The following is a 22,844-nucleotide window of genomic DNA, read 5'->3' on the forward strand; positions in this document are numbered from 1 at the left end:
AAGATGAAGCGTATGAGAAGCTATCACAAGGAGACTGATTTATTCAGAACCTCATTAAACAGGCTGGGCAGATACAGATATGATGAGACCTAAAACCTGCAGGAACTGCCATGGGAAAAGGAAAGAGGCCTGTACTCTAACCAGAGACCTGGAAGCCAAGAGACTCAATAGATGAGTTTCAGTTTAACCAATTCATTGTTCCAACTCTACTTGCTGGCTCAACTTGCAATACCAGAGGCAAGAAAATATCCTAATGACAAGATTCCATTCTAATGAAAGGAGAGAAGCTAACAGTTCACATAAGGTCTCTTCTTGGTGCCCTGATACCCTTCAGCCCTCTCCCATGATCTATTTTGATTACCTCCCTAGGAGAGATAAATATTCAGTGGAATTGTGTGATGCTCCATGGAGCTTCTCATGTCATTGCTCTTGCTTTATATTGCCATTTTAGCACCAATCACACTGTACTGTGAGGCTTTGTTCATACACTTGTTTCTCTAATAGATGATAAACTGAGAACAGAAGCAACAGCTGATTCATCTCTGTCTCTCTAGTACCTAGCAAAGTTCCTGGACCAGATAGGCATTTTTAAAATCTTCGTACAACAATGTCCTACTTTATGGCACAGAGAACTATATTCAATACCCTGTAATAAAACACAGTGGAAAAGAATATAAAAAAAAAAGAATGCATGTATTTGTATAACTGAATCACTTTGCTGTACAGAAGAAATTTATAGAATATTGAAATACAACTATACTTCAGTTTTTTTAAAAAAAAAAAGCTTCATGTATTGAATTTAACTGAAACTCCTCTTGATGTTTCATTTGCGGCTTGCCCTTCTACAAGTGTACACAATAGGACTTTGGTTGTAATTCTTCTCCAGAACCCTAATGAAATTCCACTGAGATTCTAGCGGCCCTACTCAAAAACTTAGCTAAGAGAGGGGCTGTAGACTTATGTTCAATCTTCATCTTACAAATCTTTATTGAGCATCTGCTATGTGCTACACATAGTTCTTGGGGCTTGGGATACACTGGTAAACAAATTAAGAACCCGGCTCTTGTGGAGCTGACATGTAAACTTCCTACAGATAAAGCCCGCATGCAGCAATGAAGACCAAGCACAGCCAATAAAAATAGTAATAATAATAAGTAGACATGCTAATATAGAAGAGTATAAATGCCACAGAAAAGGAAGAATGTAGAGTAAGAAAGATTAGGAGTGCCAGGATCAGCGTTGGAGATGGGGCCGTTTGCAACACTAAATAGAAATCAGCATGTGTCTCATTTAGAAGGTGAAGTTTGACTAGACTTAAGGAGGTGTTGAGGTTAGCCAAGTGGATATTTGAGAAATGATGTGTTATGCTTTCTCCCCCCAACTCCATGGAGAACTTTCAGTCAGTGCTGTCTTTGAGATTCGTAAGATGTGGTTAGTTGGCTGGGCTGCCAGAGCACTTGCTTTTGGCTCATGCAGTCAATTCAGTGAGTAAGGTTTTAGTCATTTTGTTACTGCTGGGTGACGTGGGAGACTGAGAACAGGAACAGAGAAAGGAGAAGAAGCACAGGACTAAAGAATGGGGCGAGGAGGAGAGGGAGCTTCCTGCTAATCTAAGATCAAGGAAGGTTCTGGAAACCTTGTGGGTTGTATGAAGTCAAAACTTTTCCTATTTCCTAAATGTTCTCGCCTGTAGGAAATTTAAATTATCTAAATTTACCATTGAAAACTCACAGGATCTTTTTGCTGCTGCTAAAGACTTCTTTAACTGGGTTTTTTCCTTCATTCTGTATTTCTATGGCATCCAAAGGAGAGCAATCAGAACTACAATTTCTGGCCCAGGAGAGGGAATTCCAGTTTTATGGTTTTAATCCTTGCTATCTGTCAGTCTTATCACATTATATCTCTCTTTTCCTTGGGGCTTTTTCAAGCTAATCAAAACATAGTTGAAAATGTATGCATTCAACTAAATATGTTTATTAAATGATTGACAGATCCTGCCTATATTCCAAGGACACAAAGATGAAGAAGATGTGATTCTATCAGTAGTGAGAAGCCATCTTTAATAGCCTGTTGGGGTGTTATGTACCATAGACCAGGACATATGACCATAAATCACAAGAAAACAATAAAATATATTTGTCATACTCTAAAAATAATTCAGTCAAAAGTAACATTTTTCCCAATGGCATCTAAAGATTTGAAACTTAAGAAAATTCATGTTCTTCCCAATGACTATTTTATGACTGCCATTGTCTTTCCCATAAAAGTGTGAGGCCCCAGCAATATTCAGTCACTCCTCCCAGTTCCTGTTAGTAAGTCTGTGTTTCAACAAAAGGCCTGTATCGCCCACATTTACCATTTTATCACTTCACCACAAGAAAGAAAGAAGATGCAAGCTTCACAAAATTCAGTATAGAAGAACTGGACACAGTGAAGTTAGGTGACACTTTAAGCCAGGGATTATGGACAACCTATGAGCATGCAGAGATGGTGGCCCAGTGGTCAGAAATCATGACTCTACAGTGAGGTCTGCCCCATTATGTCACTTACATAATATGGAGCTCAGTTGTCTGAAAAATAAAGGTCTCTTCAGCCATATAGGTCTTAAGAATTTCCCCCCAAATTCAAATAACAAAACATGTAAACCACATGGACGTGGTGTTTGGCGTCACATCACAGAAATGTTTCTGCTTCAATGAGCAGGTAGTTGTTGACTTGAAATAAGACTGCTCTTCCGCAGGGGGAATTGCAGATGTATGAGGATGGAAGCAGAAAATAAGCATAGCCCTCACCCACTGCTGTCTTTGTTTTATTCGTTCTGAGGACTCACCATACTCAGGAGGATTTTGCACTGCTTCTGTTTTGCTTCCAGGCCTATCCTGTTCCCATACCCAAGTATTCCTGGAATCTAAGGTGTCATTTTACCAGCCTAACCACAAGTTCTGCATTGTTTCCTCTGTTCTGCTCTCACCCTTGAATAATACCTCTCCCTCAGTCTACATTCAGTGCCCTGTCGAGGACCCAGAGAAGAATACTGAGTCCTCAGCCCTGCATATCTTCCAAAACAGTAAGACAGACCATCAGGGTAGTAAAATGACAGGCCCATTGTTTGAGCCCAAAACTGGGACTTCCCCTTTTGTATAAGCTGAGTCACATTTTTCCTGTTGTCAACTTGAAGCCTGTCCGTTGATGTACGATAGGCTATCTTGCTGATGTATAAAGCCAGGCAGACAGGTTTCCCTGCATTTGTTTGCCTTACCTTGGACCCTTACCAATTAGAAGCTGTCCACTGGCCAAAGGAGATAAGACGTGGCTTATTACAGCCCAGATACTAGACTGAATGAACTAATTTCTGACAATTTTCTTCTGTTAGCACACTATCCCTGAGGTTCCTGCCTTGTGCAATCTTACCGATTTTGACACAAGTCTTTTGGGATGTATATGTGCATTTTATTCTTGCTATCTGTTCAGTTGACACATGCTTTCAAACCACACATCTCTTTGACTGGTTGGCAAATTGTGAAAACAGGAAGTCAAAGGATGGAATCAACTGTGAAACAACCATAACGAGTAAAGCTTTCTGCTTAAGTGCTAAGATGGGAATGCTGTTATGAGGAACAGACAAACAAAAATGAGACGATAATATTGATATAATTCCAACAGGAAGAGTGAGCATTCAGAATGCTCTAATTATCTTATTTTCAGGACTTTATAACCATGAAACAGTTGCAGATCTTAATCCACAATATTGCTGCTAGATATGATAAAATCTCCAAAATTAGGTGAGGGGTGTGATAACATTTGCTGACTAGGAAATATTTGAGATAATATTTTTTGTCTGACAATCACTATCTGCATTGAACTGAAAGGAAAAAAAAAGTTGCTGTTCTAATTTAATTCCTTCGTTTATTTGCAAATACCTATTAGTTCTTACTCTGGAACAGGATTGTGAAGGTCATAGCATATTCCTTTCTTGCTTATGAGCCCTTGCAACAAGACTTTTCTTGTAATTCTTCAAAGTTGCAATGCATCAGTCCTTCTTTGATATTATTCTCCTCTGGTGAATTCTCAAAATGAAGGATTTTACCACCATTATAAAGAATAAAAAGTATCTTCAAATCAGTAGATATGAGGAACACAGGAAAATATTAGAATGAATGAATGAAGCAATCTTTAGACAAACATCAGAGTTACTACTTCACTGGTATGTAGAACACTTATGGAGTTTATTACTTTATAACTTTCAAAATTGTAAATGGACTTCAGAAGGATGTGGATAAATTTTCAGGCAGGACCACTGTTGGCAATTGAGTAAGGGAAGGACAGAGAATGGACCACTCCTGTGGTAAATCTTATTTATCTATTTTCTGAGAATTTCTATATAAATATGCTATATAAATGATATCATGTGCCATCTACTCAGATAATTGAATCTTTTTTAAAGTATGATCAATATATCTCAAGGTCTACCTCTGCCTGGGAAGAATTTAGAAGAACACGATGGGACATTTTAATGTCATCTTGTTGGAGGGAGAACAAAGAATTCATAATGAGGACTTAGTACAAAAGTGCTTGTTCATTAGAAGATTAAAACACAATGCATGTATTAATCCATTTAACCTTCAAACACTATTTAAAAGACTGTTTTAGATTGAAGCACTTTTGGGGCAGTTGGATGTTCATTTCAGCCAGCCGTAATTGTATTCAAAAACCTGGTTTCTAGAAATTTAAAATTAAAGCTGGAAGAAAACAAATCTAAAGGGAAAATGTGGGAGGAAGGAGGAATAATCTAAGAGCTTGGGATTGACATACACACACTACTGTACTATATATAAAATGGATAACCAACAAGGACCTACTGTAAAGCACAGGGAACTCTACTCAAATTCTATAATAACCTAAGTGGGAAAATAATCTGAAAAAGAATGAACATAGGTATGTATATAACTGAATCACTTGAAACTATGCTGTACACTTGAAACTAACACAACGTTGTAAATCAACAATAAAAAATTTTTTAAAGAGTTAAAGAAAAGAAAAGAAATTACTCTAACCATCTAATCTCACAGATAAGGAAACTGAGGCACAAACAAATTGACTCCAGAGATCACAGCGTTGATACAATGCTTGAAAGAAGCCAAGGCCAACCCAAGTCACTTAGATACTTGAGCTTGTTTCATGCTTCTGTACATAAGGAAATAAATCTGCAACCTAGAGTTATCCAGTTATCCTCAATCCCATATTGTGAGATGATTCCATTTAAGGATGTAATCAATCCCAATCATGAAGGTCCTGCATTGATTTCAAACTCATGAATCTGCCTTAAGAGGTGATACCCTTGTCATAGTTCTAGCCCCATCCACAGTGCATTCCGGAGCTGCTCACCCACCTCGGACTAACAAAACAGTTCTTTTTGTTGTTTAATAGAAAGATGAAAAGTGAAGAAAATTTCTAAGTGTAAAGGCACTCCCAAAGAGAAATCCAGACAAAATAGCAATAATAATGCAAAATATTCAACTATATAATTTCCAAGACTTTCATTTAACTGTGTAGTCAAATAATGCTCTTATTCATTTCACAGCTATGGATCAATTTGCTCATGTGTGAAACCTATGAAATAACAACAATTTTCTCTTCAGATGAATAATCCTGGTCTGATTTACCCATACAATTTGATGAAAATACATTATTCCAGATGGACTCCAGTTGCTGGGCAGATGGAAATGTGTAAGTAAAAGACTAAAAACTTTATTATCCTAAATTAGATGGTCAGAGAAAGTGTGAGAACATAACTGTATCCCAAATAATTTATAAGTCTTCTGAATTTTTAAAAATTCCTTCAGGAAAAAAAAATTTGCTAAAGAGAAAAAATGTATGTATTTATAATTTTGACGATATTTCTGTTTTAAAAAAATCTACTTTTACAGTCAAATTTTTATCCATACATTGTAGCTATACTAAAAATAATACAGTCACTTTCCATTTTCACATACTTGGCCAATTTGTCTACAAACCAAGCACAGGTATTTTCACTCTCCTTCAGATGAATGTATAGTATTCCCCTGATCCACCCACGGGCACAAGTACAAACTAAGGCAATATCACTGATTTGACTGTGATGAGTGACATGAGGTTCTGGGCCACCTACCCATGCAGCTTACTTGTGTTCTCTGTCATTGCCTGTGCCATTTCTGGACACACCTTCCTATCTAAAAATAGACTGTTGCTGGGCCCATCCACATTCATGACTTGGCCAGTCCAACAGAAATTAGCTCATAATGGGCAGCTCAACTGGGGTCCTATGGGCAAAAGTTCCATCTTTACATGAACCCAATACCACTTCAGGAGCTGTTTTTCAAGAAGTATGTAATTCTCTACTGCAAATGGCATGGACTTGCTCCAAACTCCCAAAGACCTGCCTTGAGTATCTGCCACTAGATATCACTAAAAGCTCCAAACAACATCTTTTCCCACCACTGACACCTCTATCGACCCTGATGGATCACACAGCTTAAGGTCTTGGACCCCCACTGCAGGCTAGTCCTGTTGCAGAGTCCTTTCCTTCTCTGGTGCCCTTCAAAGCTGACAGCCTTCTGTGTAACCAAGTATATGGGCTATAGTAGCATTTCCAGTTTAGAAAGCATTGCCTCTAGAACCGAGAAGAACCCCACTGGGAGCAGTGTCCCCCTGCTTGTGATGGGAATGCAAAATGCAGCAATTTGACTTTTATATAGGAGGGCATATTCCACCATATCTCTGATCACTGAGTATCTATAAACTTCACTGAAGTGGCAGGTCCCTGAAATGTCATCTCCCACACTCAGGGATCACCAACTGTTATTATAGAAGAGTAGACTATCTCTGTAAACTCTGAACACTTAGGGCAGTCTACAGAGCCAAAATCCTCTGGGGGTCATCTGTCCAAATGTTTCCATCCCGTGTTTCAAGATCCCAGGTTTTCCAAATTAGGGCCTATAAGAGACCTGCTTTGGCTGAGCATCAAAATACCTCTTAGCTTTCAGACTCTATCAAGTTCTGAGTCTGCCCTTGGCTATTCACTGTTCTACTGGAGGAGATAAGGGGCTCTTCATCGTCATAAGGTAGCAAAGAGCCTCTCCAACACACTCTTAGTATTTGTTTGTGAACAGCCCTCAGTTTCTCATTTCCCACTGCAGAGCATCAGTATAGGATAGTTACAACCAGTCAACTCTGCTGTCCTTGCATGCCCCATCCCCACATCCTTCAAATCCCTGTTTCATCACACCCACAAGGGTGTTCTCCATCGTGATGTCTCTGCACATCCCCACTGGTGAAATGTCCAGCTATGGGGCTGCCTTCTGTGCCAGGGAATGTCTGTGTCCTACATTCCTCTCAGGATGGGGCCCTCCTTGCTTGCTGGGCACTAAGTGAGCCAAGCCCCAAACCCATCTTACCACCTGATTTATCAGAACATTTTTAGTATCAACTATATCAATGCAAGTCAACCCAGAAGCAGACATCAACATAGGATTTAAACTTGTAAGATATTTATTAGGAAAAACTCCTGTGAATGATAAAGGGGGGGGGCAGGAGTGGGGAGAGCTTTCAGAGCACTATGAGGGTTATCTCTGTAAAAACGGAAAGTTTGTCATCCTGGATCAAAGGATCTCTAACTTTATAGCTCTCCCATTTCTGCATCTTCTGCTCACAAAGGTGTCAGAAGAACTAAAGATAGGTGTACATGGAAAGGCCTAGTTCAGAGTCCATACTGAGAAAGTTCTTTAACAATGTTAAGATGTTCTATAACAATGTCATATGTTCAATGCAGAAAAAACAGAAGAATAATAAGCAGAGCCCCTGCGTGTCCTTCAGAGAAATACAGTGCCCTTAATTCCATGTGTAAATAGGTAGCCATGGAGGCTGCCTTTCTCTGCATTTACAACAACCCCTATTTCTCACCAAAGTCAATGTTAAGCACTTTATATTTAGCACAAGGGAAAAAACAGGATGCACTTATCTCTTACAGACATGACCTCAAAATGCATTCTGTTTTACAACCATTATTACTAACTAAAATGCATCTCCCCTATTGTTTAAGCAGAAAGAGGAAAAATAGGGCTTGTGACAAGAGGTAGGACAAGGCAAACAAATATTGTGTGCTGGTTGATGCCAGGCATTACTTTACACCCTTGATGAACGTCTTATGACTTCATCCTTACAACAGCACTCTGGGGTAGGAATTATTATCCATATCTTATACGAAAATTGAGGTTTATAGAGGTTAAGTCACTGGTTTATAGTAACTCAGTTAATTATCAAAAGGATTAATTATTGATCCTAGATCCTTGTATATTTCAGTTTTTAAAAATTTTATCTATAAAGGGAAACTTATGCAAGAGTTATAAAAATTTTTTAGCTTAAATGATTTTCTTTTCAATATAAAAAGAATTTTTGCTATATTTTAATATAATGCTGCTGCTGCTGCTAAGTCGCTTCAGTCATGTCCGACTCTGTGCGACCCCATAGACGGCAGCCCACCAGGCTCCGCCGTCCCTGGGATTCTCCAGGCAAGAACACTAGAGTGGGTTGCCAATAATGAACTCTGTAATAATTTTTGTTCCTACCTCAATTAATACCACACTAAAGTAGTTATTAGGTTGGTGCAAACATAATTGTAGTTTTGGACCATGAATTTTAAATCATTATAACTAGACTCAAATACATCTTTATTAATCAGAATAGGAACCATTACAATCAACACATTTTTGCAAATGAGAAATAAATTTGTTTATTCCTGTAGCAAAATAAAATCTGTGCTTCAGAATTCCATGAACTCTTGGGAACTCTTTTACATCCTGCTGGTTGTGGAAGTGTTTTGCCTGGAAAAAGCTGTCCAGTTGCTTGAAGAAGTGGTAGTCAGTTGGCGAGAAGTCAGGTGAATATGGTGAATGAGGCAAAATTTTTGTAGCCCGATTTGTTCAACTTTTGAAGCCTTGGTTGTGTGATGTACAGACAGACATTGTCATGGAGAAGAATTGGACCCATTCTGTTGACCAATACCAGTTTCAGGCATTGTAGTTTTTGGTGCATCTCATTGATTTGCTGAGCGTACTTCTCAGATATAATGGCTTCACTAGGATTCAGACAGCTGTAGTGGATCAGACAGGCAGCAGACAACCAAACAATGACCATGACTTTTTCTGGTGCAAGTTTGGCTTTGAGAAGTGCTTTGGAGCTTCTTCTTGGTCCAACCACAGAGACGGTCATCACCAGTTGTATAAAATCCACTGTTCATCACATGTCACAATCCAATTAAGAAATGATTCATTGTTGAGGAGAATAAGAGAAGACAACACTTCAAAATGACAATTATTTTGATTTGCATCAGCTCACGAGGCACCCACTTATCGAGCTTTTTCACCTTTCCAAGGTGCTTCAAACGCCAAACAACCATAGAATGGTCAGTGGTGAGTTCTTTGGCAACTTCTCATATAGTTATAAGAGGATCAGCTTTGATGATTGCTCTCAATTGGTCATTGTCACCTTCTGATTGTTGGTCACTACACTCCTCATCTTCAAGACTCCTTTGCAAAATTTCTTGAACCACCACTACACTGGACATTCGTTAGTAGTTCCTGGGCCAAATGCATTGTTGATGTTCAAGTTTTCTCCACTGCTATACAACCTATTTTGAACTTGAACAAGAAAATCATTCAAATTTGCTTTTTGTCTAACATCACCTCCATAGTCTACAGTAAGTATAAAATACACAGCAAGTAATGTCGTTAGCAAAAATCATAAAGCAAGAAATGTGCATTAAAATGATTATAGCATAGTCACATTTAAGAATGTATTCCAATAACAAATGGCAAATTTCAACAGTGCAAAACTACAATTAGTTTTGTACCAACCTAATAGTTGTTCATAGATCTATTTCTCTCACTTAAATTTAAACTCCTTGAGGACAGTTGTCATATCTAATTCATCTCATCCCTGCCACACAGAACAAGACCTAAATATTACAGCTACTTAATTTGTGTATACTGAGCCAAATAGGAAATCTCAAACAACACAGTTAATTTTTCTTCTAATTTTCCAGTTACTTTGATATAACAAGTTAGACTATTAGAGAGGAAAACACATTCTCCTCTTTATTCTGTGGGACCCACATCAGCACGGAAGGACTCTCTCAAGAGCATTATAACTCTTCTATTCATTAAGAACCCAAAGTTGTTTAACTAGGTTTTTCCCTTGGCTAAAAGACAGATGTGGGCTCTTGGAATCAACAGCAAGTCCTCATCCCAGAAACTCACCCCTAGGGTTTCCCCACTACACAGAGAGATGATGGGGAACATGAAAGTAAAGAGCACCTGGGAGGTGGGGGACAGATCATGAAAGAGTCTCTTCAGAAAATAAGGCTTTGACAGTGGCTTTCTGGATGTGCATTGTGGTGAGGAGCACAGGCTTAGAGACAGACGAGCCTTAGTTTGAATCCTACATGTGGCATTAAGCTGTGTGACCTTGGACCAGTTGCTGAACACTTCTAACCACAGTTTCCTTGAGTGTTTCACACTAATACTATGCTAATACTGTTATTGTGAGAATGAAAAGAAAGAGCAAGTGTAAAGCATTTAGCACATGGCCAGCGCAGGAGAAATACTCATTAAATAATCATTGCTACTCATTCTTATTTTTCCTTTGCATGCAACTATCTCCTCGTCTGTCTTGGCCAAATGATAACAACACTTGGAACTCATGATTTTAGTAGGTTTTTGCTTTTCCACAGCATCCTTCATCTCAGAAAACCAAAACCCTGGAAAATATGAATTCTTATCTACTTTATTTATACTAGTAAAGGCGGGAGCACATACAATGGCCTATTTATTCAAAAGAACTGTAGTATAGAAAACTAACCCCACAGGCACAAAGAAAAACCAAGTAAACCCTTAGCAGAATCTAAGTCTCTCATCTTGCAGGATTCCTCTTTAATTGGATCCGACTATCTGTTTCCAATGGCTAAATATTATTTATTGGCAGCGTAAGTCAAAGCTGCTGATATATTACTCTTTCGGGGAGTGTTTGTTTTTGGAAAACTGCTCTCAAATTTTCTAAATGTGAATTTAAAAGTCTGTCAGTCTATGTGCTGATAACACAAAACAGATTGTAAATGTAACGGGATGCAATCAAGTCAAACAAATCCAATGAGAGTGCCAGAAGGCTTAATATTAGGACTGCTCCTGTTCACAGGCTTTTGCTAATGACGGAACAATTGTTTGTGCTGATTTGTAGCTGGCATTGATATGCAGACAGCGACACTTTCATCTAAAATCCAGCTCCAAAATTTTTTTAATCCTGTCAGTGAATTTGCGGTGTCTGCAAAGAGCAACTCCAAAGAATCTTTCTCAATAATAAGAAATGGGAATATGTAAGCAGAGTCTTTAATTCTAAATCCAAGGCATTGTCAAAATATACAATAATTCTTTTTCTCTTTGTCATTGTTTTGTCATCTACTGGGATGTCTGCCTCTGAACTATTTATGTGAATTTATAAGTAATACAGCTTTAAAATACTGAAATTGGTCAATGATGGAGGGAGGTGGGCATTAAACTACAGAAGGATATTGCAAGATTCCAAACTTATCTAACATTTCCTTCCGAAAATAAGAAAATGTAAATGTGCTCTGACTGCTGTTCACATTGACTGTGGGGACCAGTTTTTTATCAAACAGCACCTGCCTCTCTTTTCAGAGATGTCTGTGTGTGAGGATAAATGCAAACAACAAAGGCTTCGACCGTGGCAGCGGCTGCATCATGTGCTGGGAACTTGCCATTATGTTTCAGGTCAGAGACTGAGGCTTGATGCAGGGAATGGAGCTTTTAATATCAGGTGAATGGATTTTTATAAGAGGTTGGGAAGCTTCGGATCTTAGTGAGAAAATAGTGCTTTAAAAATAGTCACATTTCTTTTGTACTGCAATTATCAGTGCATGACAAATCATTTTTTATTCTGCTCCATGTAGGCAAAAGGAAATATCCTCTCCCCATCTCTGTCGGCTGGACATTTTAAGAAGTCAAAATGTTCCCATGTTTAATCAGTTGCTTGAGAATATGCAATTTACCTCAAAGATTGATCCTGAAACCAGGCTTCTAAGGGAGGATGAACAAATGGCACAAATTCATCAATTTGTCCAGGAAGTCATTGTCACATGTTCCCTGTTTAAATAGGTAATGTTAAGTAAATTGGTAGCATTTCCATAATTCCTACTGAAAAGAAGCTCACATTGTAAGTGAGCAAACATCAGAAATAAGAATAATCAGCCTTATTAATAATTGGGGGAAAAATGACAAAAAATAAAGGAACAGAACAATACCTTGAGTTGAGCACAGCTCTGACTTTGATGGTGAAACCAGGCAGATCTCTTAATGCCTCTGAGCTTCCATTTCCTTGTCGAAAGAAGAAATAGTCAAAGGTTCCCCTAATTGTGAATAGGAAATGGGAAAATACGAAAGCTTTGCAAACAGTAAAACACTTAAGAGCATCAGGAAAAAAGGAGCTAGAATGATAATGGTAACAATAAAACAATTGTAAAGGCAATTTTATTATTAAATAATATAATGACAATTATTATCATTACTATTGAAAATAGTAAATCTTACCCAGAAGTGCTAAAAATGAGTAGATGGTACACCTCAGACTATGTTGTTCTTATGCTCTAGAGGAAAAGGAGACACACAGGCCTCTTAATCCCACATGAAAAAAATGAATCTGTTCTGACTGAAGTGGACGCTAGTCACATTAACATGTATTCTTTGAAAGAAATTCTGCAGACCTTGAATTAAAATCACATCTTTCTGAGAGCCTTTTTCAAAAGCAAAGGGTGGGCTGGTTAAGGATTCTATTCTTCAGAGAGTTTGCAGGGTTTCAAATGACCTTGGCCCACCTAATGGTGGTGGGGGATCACATTAACTTTTAAGGTCATATTTCTCTCTCAATACATCAGTTGGCCACATTTTTATATAGCCTTACCCGAAGGTGCCTGTCAGTGGCAAGCTTTCACTACTGTATCTCTGCTCCAAAATTCATAGCGATCCACTGCTTCAGAAACTAAAGATTTTTAAACAGCATCCTAAAAACATTGCAGGAATTATGGATCAAAAACTACTGTGTATTTTTGCTTCTGAAACCAACACGCCAAGAAAATAAATACATGTTTAACACTAGATGCATTGTATATACAACTTCCCACACTCACTTTCAGGGTGAAAAATTTTGTGGTGAGAAGGTAAGGCAACCGGTGGTCACACATGAAGAATCTAAGCACTACAATTCTCTGCTCAGAGATGGAGAAAGATGTGATCAGTATATAGGTTGCCAAGTTTTTCCCCGCCTTTGGTGGTTGTATACTGTGTCTGTTTAGATAACCACATTTCCCAGAATCTTCTTCCCTGTGTAGTCCTGTGTTAGTGCCACCATGGAGATGTTTGCATGAGATTTGGGAGATTGAGTAAATCAGCGGCATTATACTCAGAAGATGGTGGTTTCTTAAGTCAGAGAGGGACAGAGAGGTTTATGTTGTCCTGTTCTCCTTGATCTATGTCCACTTCCTACCTGACTGCCTGCTCTGCTAACCAATAACAGCCCCAGGCTACCTCCAGACCCTTTGTGGTGAATTCACAGAGGTGTTAGCCACGAAGAACGAGAAACTTTTTTTTTTTTTCCATCTGGTGATGGGCTTTTGTCTTTTGGGAGATTGTTGATCACAGCTTCAATTTCAGTGCTTGTAACTGGGTTATTCATAATTTCTATTTCTTCCTGGCTCAGTCTTGGAAGATTAAACTTTTCTAAGAATCTGTCCATTTCTTCCAGGTTATCCATTTTATTGCCATATAGTTGCCCATAATAGTCTCTTATAATCCTTTGTATTTCTGCATTGTCTGTTGTAACCTCTTTTTCATTTCTAATTTTGATTTGATTCTTCTCTCTTTTTTTCTTGTTGAGTCTGACTAAAGGTTTGCCAATTTTGTCTATCTTCTCAAAGAACAAGCTTTTAGTTTTATTAATATTTACTATTATTTCTTTCATTTCTTATTCCTGCTCAGATCTTTATGATCTCTTTCCTTCTACTAATTTTGGAGTTTTTTTGTTCTTCTTTTCCCAGTTATTTTAGGGGTAAAGTTAGGTTGTCTATTCGATGTTTTTCTTGTTTCTTGAGGTAGGATTGTATTGCTATAAACTTCCCTCTTAGAACTGCTTTTGCTGCATCCCACAGGTTTTGAGTTGTTGTATTTTCATTGTCATTTGTTTCTAGACTTTTTTTTTTATTTCGCTTTTGATTTCTTCAGTAACCTGTTGGTTATTTAGAAACATGTTGTTTAATCTCCATGTGTTTGTGTTTCTTACAGTTTTTTTCTTGTAATTGATATCTAGTCTCATAGCATTGTGGTCAGAGAAGATGCTTGATAGATTTCAATTTTCTTAAATTTACTGAGGTTTGATTTGTGACCCAAGATATGGTCAATCCTGGAGAATGTTCCATGTGCACTTGAGAAGAAGGTATATTCTTCTGCATTTGGATGGAATTTCCTGAAGATATCAATGAGATCCATCTCACCTAATGTATCATTTAAGACTTGTGTTTCCTTATTAATTTTCTGTTTTGATTATCTGTTCATTGGTGTGAATGGGGTGTTGAAGTCTCCTACTATTATTGTGTTGCTGTCAATTTCTCATTTTATGTCTGTTAGTGTTTGTCTTATGTAATGAGGTGCTCCTATGTTGGGTGCATAGATATTTACAATTGTTGTGTCTTCCTCTTGGATTAATCCCTTGATCATTATGTAGTGTCCTTCCTTATCTCTTGTAATCAGCTTTATTTTAAGGTCTATTTTGTCTGATATGAGGATTGCTACTCCAGCTTTCTTTTGCTTCTCATTTGCATGGAATATATTTTTCCATCCTCTCACTTTCAGTCTGCATGTGTCTTTAGGTCTCATGTGGGTGTCTTGTAGACAGCATATATATGGGACTTGCTTTTGTGTCCTTTCAGCCAGTCTGTGTCTTTTGGTTGGAGCATTTAATCCATTCACATTTAAAATAATTATTGATAAATATGTTCCCATTGCCATTTTCCTAATTGTTTGGGGTTGATTTGGTAGATTTTTTCTCTTCTGTATTATTTCTTGACTATATAAGTCCGTTTAACATTTGCTGTAAAGCTGGTTTGGTGGTACTGAATTCTCTTAACTTTTGCTTGTCTGGAAAGTTTTTTATTTCTCCATCAATTTTGAATGAGGTACTTGCTGGGTACAGTAATCTTGGTTGTAGATTTTTCCCTTTCAGTACTTTAAGTATATCCCGCCATTCCCTTCTGGCCTGCAGAGTTTCTGCTGAAAGATAAGCTGTTAAGTGTATTGGGTTTCCCTTGTATGTTACTTGTTGCTTCTCCCTTGATGCTTTTAATATTCTTTGTGTTTAGTCTCTGTTAGTTTGATTCATATGTGTCTTGGCATGTTTATCCTTGGGTTTATCCTGTATAGGACTCGTTGTGCCTCTTGGAAGTGATCGACTATTTCCTTTTCCATGTTGGGGAAATTTGCAACTATAATCTCTTCAACAATTTTCTCATACCTTCTTCTTTTACTCTTCTTCTATAATTAGAATGTTGGTGCATTTGATATTGTCCCAAAGGTCTCTGAGACTATCCTCAGTTCTATCCATTCTTTTTACTTTATTCTGCTCTTCAGAAGTTTTTTCCACCATTTTATCTTCCAGCTCACTGATTCGTTCTTCTGCTTCAGATCTTCTGCTATTGATTCCTTCTAGAGTATTTTTAATTTCAGTCATCATTTTGTTTGTCTTGTATGTTTATTCTTTAATTTTTCTAGGTCTTTGTTAATTGATTCTTGCATTTTTTCCATTTTGTTTTCAAGGTTTTTGATCATCTTTACTATCATTACTCTGAATTCCTTTTCAGGTAGTTTACCTATTTTTTCTTCATTTTATTTGGATTTCTGTGTTTCTAGTTTGTTCCTTCATTTGTGTAGTATTTCTCTGCCTTTTCATTATTTTTTAACTTATTGTGTTTGAGGTCTCCTTTTCCAAGGCTTCAGGGTTGAATTCTTTCTTCCTCTTGGTTTCTGCCCTCCTAAGGTTGGTCCAGTGGTTTGTGTAAGCTTTGTATAGGGTGAGATTTGTGCTGAGTTTTTGTTTGTTTTTCCTCTGATGGGCAAGGCTGAGGTGGTAATCCTATCTGCTGATGACTGGGTTTGTATTTTTGTTTTGTTTGTTTAGAAGAGACATCCTGCACAGGGTGCTACTGGTGGTTGGGTGATGCTGGGTCTTGTATTCAAGCATCTTTTGTGTGAGTTCTCACTATTTGATACTCCCCAGGGTTAGTTTTCTGGTAGCCTAGGGTCTTGGAGTGAGTGCTCCCACCCCAAAGGCTCAGGGCTTAATCTCTCCCTAGGATGCCCTCCAACACTGTGCTGATCTCTGGACCTGCTGTGGGGGCAGCTCAGAATCTAATCTGGTCCTACTCCAGTGTGAAGAACGAGAAACTTTAAGCAGACTTCCAACTCAGTGCTGTTTCTGACTCCACTGTGGTGGCTGGACCTACCTGGCTTCCTGAAAGCTCTGCCTTGTTTACCCACTGGAGAGTTGGGTCAAGTCAGGTTCATATATCAACACAACTAAAGTCATATAAAGATGTTTGGTATTAGAAAAAAACGTGGGCTTCAAAGCCCTTCAAATCTATGTACTCATCGTAACTCTTTCCTTTTTTCAGCTGCATTACCTTAATTTTCTTAAACCTCCATTTCTACCTTCAGGCAAAATAGTAAAAAGTCTTGCCTTGGTCTTATGTGAAGAAAGTAGAAGTTCTCCCATGAGAATTCTTTATCATAGCTAGTCTTCAAGTAGGTTTGGGGCTCATGCACTCTACCTACATAAGCTATGAAAAGCCTAAGCTGAGACTTTAAAGTGACCCATGATTGTTAGTGCCTTGGAAGCATTTAGGAAGATCAAATATAGAAACTTTCCAAAGGAAAGCACCTTAGATCCAGGGCACAAAGTTTTCCCCAAAATATTTCCAAGAAACATGAACTCAGTTAAGGGGGAAAAAATTGCAAACACTCAAGGAAACAAGTTGTCACTAGCAAGAATCAACAAAAACAGCAAAAAACAGAATCTGACTTGCAAAGATTGCAAATAATTAATTTAGAAACATATTTATCAGTCTCATACTTTGTGTCAGACTGTCCTTGGTGCCTGGGATCACTGATAAGCAAAACTGAATTCTTGCCATCTTGGTGATATTTATTATCAATGTTTAAAATGTAAGGAATGTCCTTTTAAAATTTTTGAAGAGATACTAGAGGGTGTCAAGGGCTTCCCAGGTGGCAGTAAGGGTAAAGAACTCGCCTGCCAATGTAGGAGACTTAAGAGACATGGGTTTGATTCCTGGGTTGGGAGGATCCTCTGGAGGAGGGCAGCCCACTCCAGTATTCTGGTCTGGAGAATCCCATGGACAGAGAAGTCTGGCAGGCTACAATTCATAGGGTTGCAAAGTGTCAGACACAACTCAAGTGACTTAGCACGCACGCACACAGAGGGTGTCAAAATTACAGGCAAATTTGATAAATAAATACAATTTGAAGAAATAAAAATAGTGATCTTGGGAATTTGAAACTCAAAAGGACAGGATAAGACACAGGTAAGAAACAACTAAAGAGAGAACTCAAGCTTTTATCCAGAATGTAGGACAAAGAGACAGAGGGATGAAGGATATGAACTCAAGATAACAGGACATGAAAATTAGGTTAATTTCTAACACATACCCTTTCAGTGTTTCAAAAGGATAAGTGGGGAGCAGAGGGGGTGGGGAGTGCAATATTCAAGAGATTATGGCTGAGAGTTTTCCAGAAGTGAAAGATAGCAATTCTCACATTCAAGAAACACAGCAAATCACACTGCTGTGTTGTTGTTTAATTTATTTGGCAATAAATGAAATTTAATGGCAACATATTTTATAACATTAGGTTTTGGTACCAAATGCATATTAAAAGATGGAATAAAAATTTATTTTCTATCATGTCTTCAAAAAGGGTGATGCACTCAGGGCATGAAATTTAAGGAGGAATAATTTAGAGACATTCAAGTGCAGGGCTGATCCTTTTGGAAATCTTATGGTGAACACCTCCTTCAACTTTGTGCCCTGGGTGTCTCATTTGCCTCACCTCTGTCCTAGCCCTCATACACAAAAATCTGCTTTTATGATCTGATATTTGAAATTATTTAATTGAACATTTAAAAAAATAAACAGCTATTTTTATGAAGTTTATATACTTTTAAGTTTACTATTTTGTAATCTAATTTATATTCAATGTAATACACCTTGTAAATGTATAGTTTATTGAATTTAACAATGTAACTAACTCCACAATCAAGATACAGATATTTCCATCATCCCCCCAAATTCCCTCATGCTCCTTTGCTGTTATCTGCCCCCCACCGCTGCTCCTAGGAAACCACTGATGTGCTTTCTGTCATTGTAGTTTAGACTTGACTTTTTAACAATTTTATATAAATGGTATCATGTAGTAGTTGTACATTCATGTTAAGTCACTTCAGTTTCGTGTGACTCTGCAGCCTCATGGACTGTAGCCCTCCAGGCTCCTCTGTCTGTGGGATTCTGCAGGCAAGAATATTGGAGCTGGCTGCCCTGAATTCCTCCAGGGGATCTTCCTGACCTAAGGATCTAACCTGCATTTCCCGCATTACAGGTGGATACTTTACAGCCGAACCACCCAGGAAGCCCTGTAGCATTTACATTTTGTTTTTAAATAACAAGATAAAATTATCTAAGGCAACACTTCTTTCCAAATGTCACATTACAGATATGAATTATCATTTTTGTAATAAGTAAAAAAGCTAAGTTAGATGTATTTGTCACTCTGCTTTTTTCTTTTTGCACAGGCTCCAGAAGTACTAAAGAGATTTTGATGTACTATGTAAAAAATGTTGAAATTAGTGAAATCAGAGTTTTGTACAGTGTGTCTTGAAGCAAATTAGAGTAATTAGAGTAGTAATTCTCTATACTCTTAGTTAAATCATATTTAACTTCATATTTATTTTGTTTTTTTGTCTATAGAAAGTTTGATCATGGATATAAATTAAATTTAAAAGGTATGAAGAATTTTTTTTAAGCTTTAGCCTTAAAACAATCAAAATCAACATAATGGCTAAACTGGGTGACCAGATCACAAGTGTAATTATCTTATATCCAGTGATTGGTATGCCTGGCCACTCTGTACACTCTATCAAACTCTCAAAGTGTTCAGTTCTGAAAGAAAAAATAATCACATCATCATTTAAGTATGTTTAAAACAGAAATTAGAGGTCACTAATTTAATTTTTTGGAGAAGGCAATGGCAACCCACTCCAGTACTCTTGCCTGGAAACTCACATGGATGGAGGAGCCTGGTAGGCTGCAGTCCATGGGGTCGCAAAGAGTCGGACACGACTGAGCGACTTCACTTTCACTTTTCACTTTCATGCATTGGAGAAGGAAATGGCAACCCACTCCAGTGTTCTTGCCTGGAGAATCCCAGGGACGGGGGAGCCTGGTGGGCTGCTGTCTATGGGGTCGCACAGAGTCGGACACGACTGAAGCGACTTAGCAGCAGCAGCAGCAGCAATTTAATTTTTATGCATCTCTGTATTGTTTTTCTAAGGGAGATATAATACATTAAATCTTCCCTGGTGACTCAATGGTAAAGAATCCGCCTGCAAAGCAGGAGACGTGGATTCGATTCCTCGGTGGGGAAAATCCCCTGAAGAAGGAAATGGCAACACTCCAGTATTCTTGTCCAGGAAATTGCACGGACAGAGGAGCCTGGCGGGCTACAGTCCATGGGGTTGCAAGAGTCGGACATGACTTAGCGACTAAGCCATCACTATCATTACATTCAAAAATCTTTTATAGAGACTCCTCCGGTGGTCCAGTGGTTAAGACTCTGTGCTCCCAATTCAGGGGGTACAAGTCTGATCCCTGGTTGGAGAACTAAGATCCCTCATATGCTGCACAGTGTGACCAAAAAGAAAAATCTTTTATCAACTTACCAAACAGGTAACTTTTTAAACATACCAGAAGCCAAAATAGATGTCAATACCATTTTTAATGATGAATCCCCTGTGACAATTTTACAAGCTTCTGAGAATTTTCAAACCACAATTCAGGAAATAAAATGTAACTGTTTATAGGCCACTTATGGCTCACTAACTACTGCATGTCATCAAGAAAAATTCTCTTTAGCCAGTCACACTCTTTGAAGTCTCTGCATTATTTTACACCATTTATCAGACCTCTCCTTCTCCCTTATAATCCTGTCACTTTTAATTAAGGCCAACATTACATTACTGTCTCTCCAACCTACCCAGCTGGTTCATCTTCGCTTCTTTACCAGTTCCTCTTCCTTCTCCATGGCTGCAACAAGGCTACACCCTCTGCTTTTCTCTCACCCTTCACACTTGCTTGCCTTTGATTCATCTACATACTGATCCTGGTCTTGTTTCCCCAGTTCTATTTCATTTTGCAGACTGTGTTTCCTGGGTATCCCCTGTCAGCTGGCTTCATTTGGCTAGACCCAATGGGGAAAATAGAGGGAGAATGGAAGCACCAACAGAGGCTCTGAGGAAGACAGGAGGGTAAAGCGTGGCAGAAGCTAGGGTGTTTCTCTCCCTCCCTCTCCGTGTCTTGGGTGTCATCTCGGATGTCTTCACTGGAGCTGGGTGGTGCAGGCTTCACTCACATGTCTGGCAATTTATTTTGACTGCTAGCAAGGTTCTCCTTCCTGTGATAACTCACCTCTCAGCAGACAAGACTGGGCTTTTTCACAGAGGTGGGTCTGAAGGTTTGGAGAGAGCAAGACTGGAACTGCAAGACCTCTTATGGCATATGGGTTCCAGAATTCACACAGTGACACATCCACTGTGTTCTATCGGCCAACACAAGTTACAAGGCCAGCCCTTATTCAATGGCTAGAAAAATAGACTTTACTTCTTGATGAGAAGAGTAGAAATAATATATTACAAAGGGCCTGGACACAAGGGAATGTTATTCCCTGGGGGCCATTATTGTAACAATGTGCTTCACCCCATCCCTCCAGAAACACTACCCCCATCCTAACCATGGCTTAGAGTCCTAGCTGCATGCTGTTCCTAATCTCTGGCCTGTCTCCTTAGCTCCTTCATCACCTGTTAAACCTATTATTTCCATCAGATTGCTTCTGGTTTCTGTGTTAGTGATTTGAAGCTAAATGTGCATTATCTTTCTTACTTTAACAGTGAAGAACTCAAATCTGAGTCCAGCTTGGTCTCTCATCCAAAATCCAATCCTAAATGCCCATATTGCCACCTAGATTTCCTCTTCATCATCTAAAGCTGGCATATCCAAAATCTAAGCTACAGTCCTCTCTCCCAGGCAATGACCATTGTCATTTTCTCTATACTCTAAACCAGGGGGTGATTAACGATAGCCAGTGAACAAAGGCACCACTGGTGGCTATACTGGAACACAGTCATGCTTGTTTATTTTTGTGCCATTTATGGCTGCTTTCACACCACAAGGGCAGAACTGAGAAGCTGCAACAGAGGCCATGTGACCTGCAAAGTTTAAAATATTTACTCTCTGGCTTTTTTGGAAAAATTTGCCAACTCATTTTCTAGCCCTCTGGTTCCTTCTTTTTCGTGTACAATCAGTGAGCAAGTGTTATCAATATCAATTCAGACTCTCTTATTTCTAAGTTATCTCAGTATTCTCTTATCTCTCCCTGTCTCCAACCTCCTGATCTGTTTTACATGTCTCCACTAAATCGATCGCTGCAAAATACCATTTTAATTGTTACTCACGGGTCTACAGTGACTTAGTTTATGTATCTAATAATTACAAACTCACGTTCTTCCATGAAGTTACCTTAATTCACCCAGCAAAAGTTAATTTGCTCTTTTCCCAACCCATCCTTTTCCATTCTAGTGTTCCTTCTCTTACTTCATGTCAGAGCCTATGAATACAGGAATTTTGTTTCATTGCTTAAAGCTCTGGCATCAACTACAATGTCAGGCATATAGTGACCTGGGAGTGAGTCACTGAGTGACTGAGTGACTGTTCCCCCTGAATACTACTAACTTTTTCCCTCTTCTGATACTTTATTTATGTATTTATTCTATCTACATTTCCCTCTCCATTTTCTATCTATCCAAACTATTCTCTTAGTCTCAGCTTCTCTCCAAACTGTCTTAAGCTTAATGATCTCTTCCTTCACTCAAATACTATGACCCTAAAAATCCATATCATCCATTCACCTACTTACCCCCATGCAGAAGTGGATATGAAATTAGCTACTATATTGGTTCTTGGGACAGTAAGAACATATGTTTAAACATTCAAATTTGTAAGCTCCTTTCACATACCTCACAGCTGTCCTTTGAGATATATCTCATTATCCTTGATTAGTGATTTGACCAAAATTACAAAGCTAAATATTAAAAGACAGACCAATAGTCCAATTTCTAAAAATATAAGTTCTAAGTTCAAAACTCTATGTTAATAAGACTTTCTAAGAAATGTCAGATGAGTTGGGTAATATAAAATTTTTTTCTTTTTTTTTTTTTGTAAACTGAGAGGTAAAATTATTCAAATAGAAATAGAAAACACTTACCCATAGGTTTTTACTCAAAAGAGAAAAAAGATCACTTACACAGAATCTAAAAATTACAACTTGTCGTTTCAATGTTTGTAAACAAAATCTTGAGATCAATACAGACATCCCTGGAAATAAACTCTTACGACATTTAAGTGTTGGAACACT

General features: G+C 38.3%; 1 long non-coding RNA gene across 1 annotated transcript in view; it reads left to right on the forward strand.

Annotated features, from left to right (window-relative positions):
• LOC145503769 (uncharacterized) overlaps nucleotides 1-22,844 on the forward strand; it is a 63,510-nt gene that overhangs the window by 20,051 nt on the left and 20,615 nt on the right. Inside the window, exons 3-5 of the long non-coding RNA XR_014051737.1 lie at nucleotides 5,640-5,727; nucleotides 11,727-11,865; nucleotides 11,999-12,203. This is a non-coding gene — a long non-coding RNA (uncharacterized LOC145503769). The remainder of the gene's footprint in view (nucleotides 1-5,639; nucleotides 5,728-11,726; nucleotides 11,866-11,998; nucleotides 12,204-22,844) is intronic.

Source organism: Giraffa tippelskirchi, chromosome 1 (genome assembly GCF_054371585.1).
Source record: "Giraffa tippelskirchi isolate mGirTip1 chromosome 1, T2T-mGirTip1v1.2.pri, whole genome shotgun sequence".
Taxonomy (NCBI): Eukaryota; Metazoa; Chordata; class Mammalia; order Artiodactyla; family Giraffidae; genus Giraffa; species Giraffa tippelskirchi.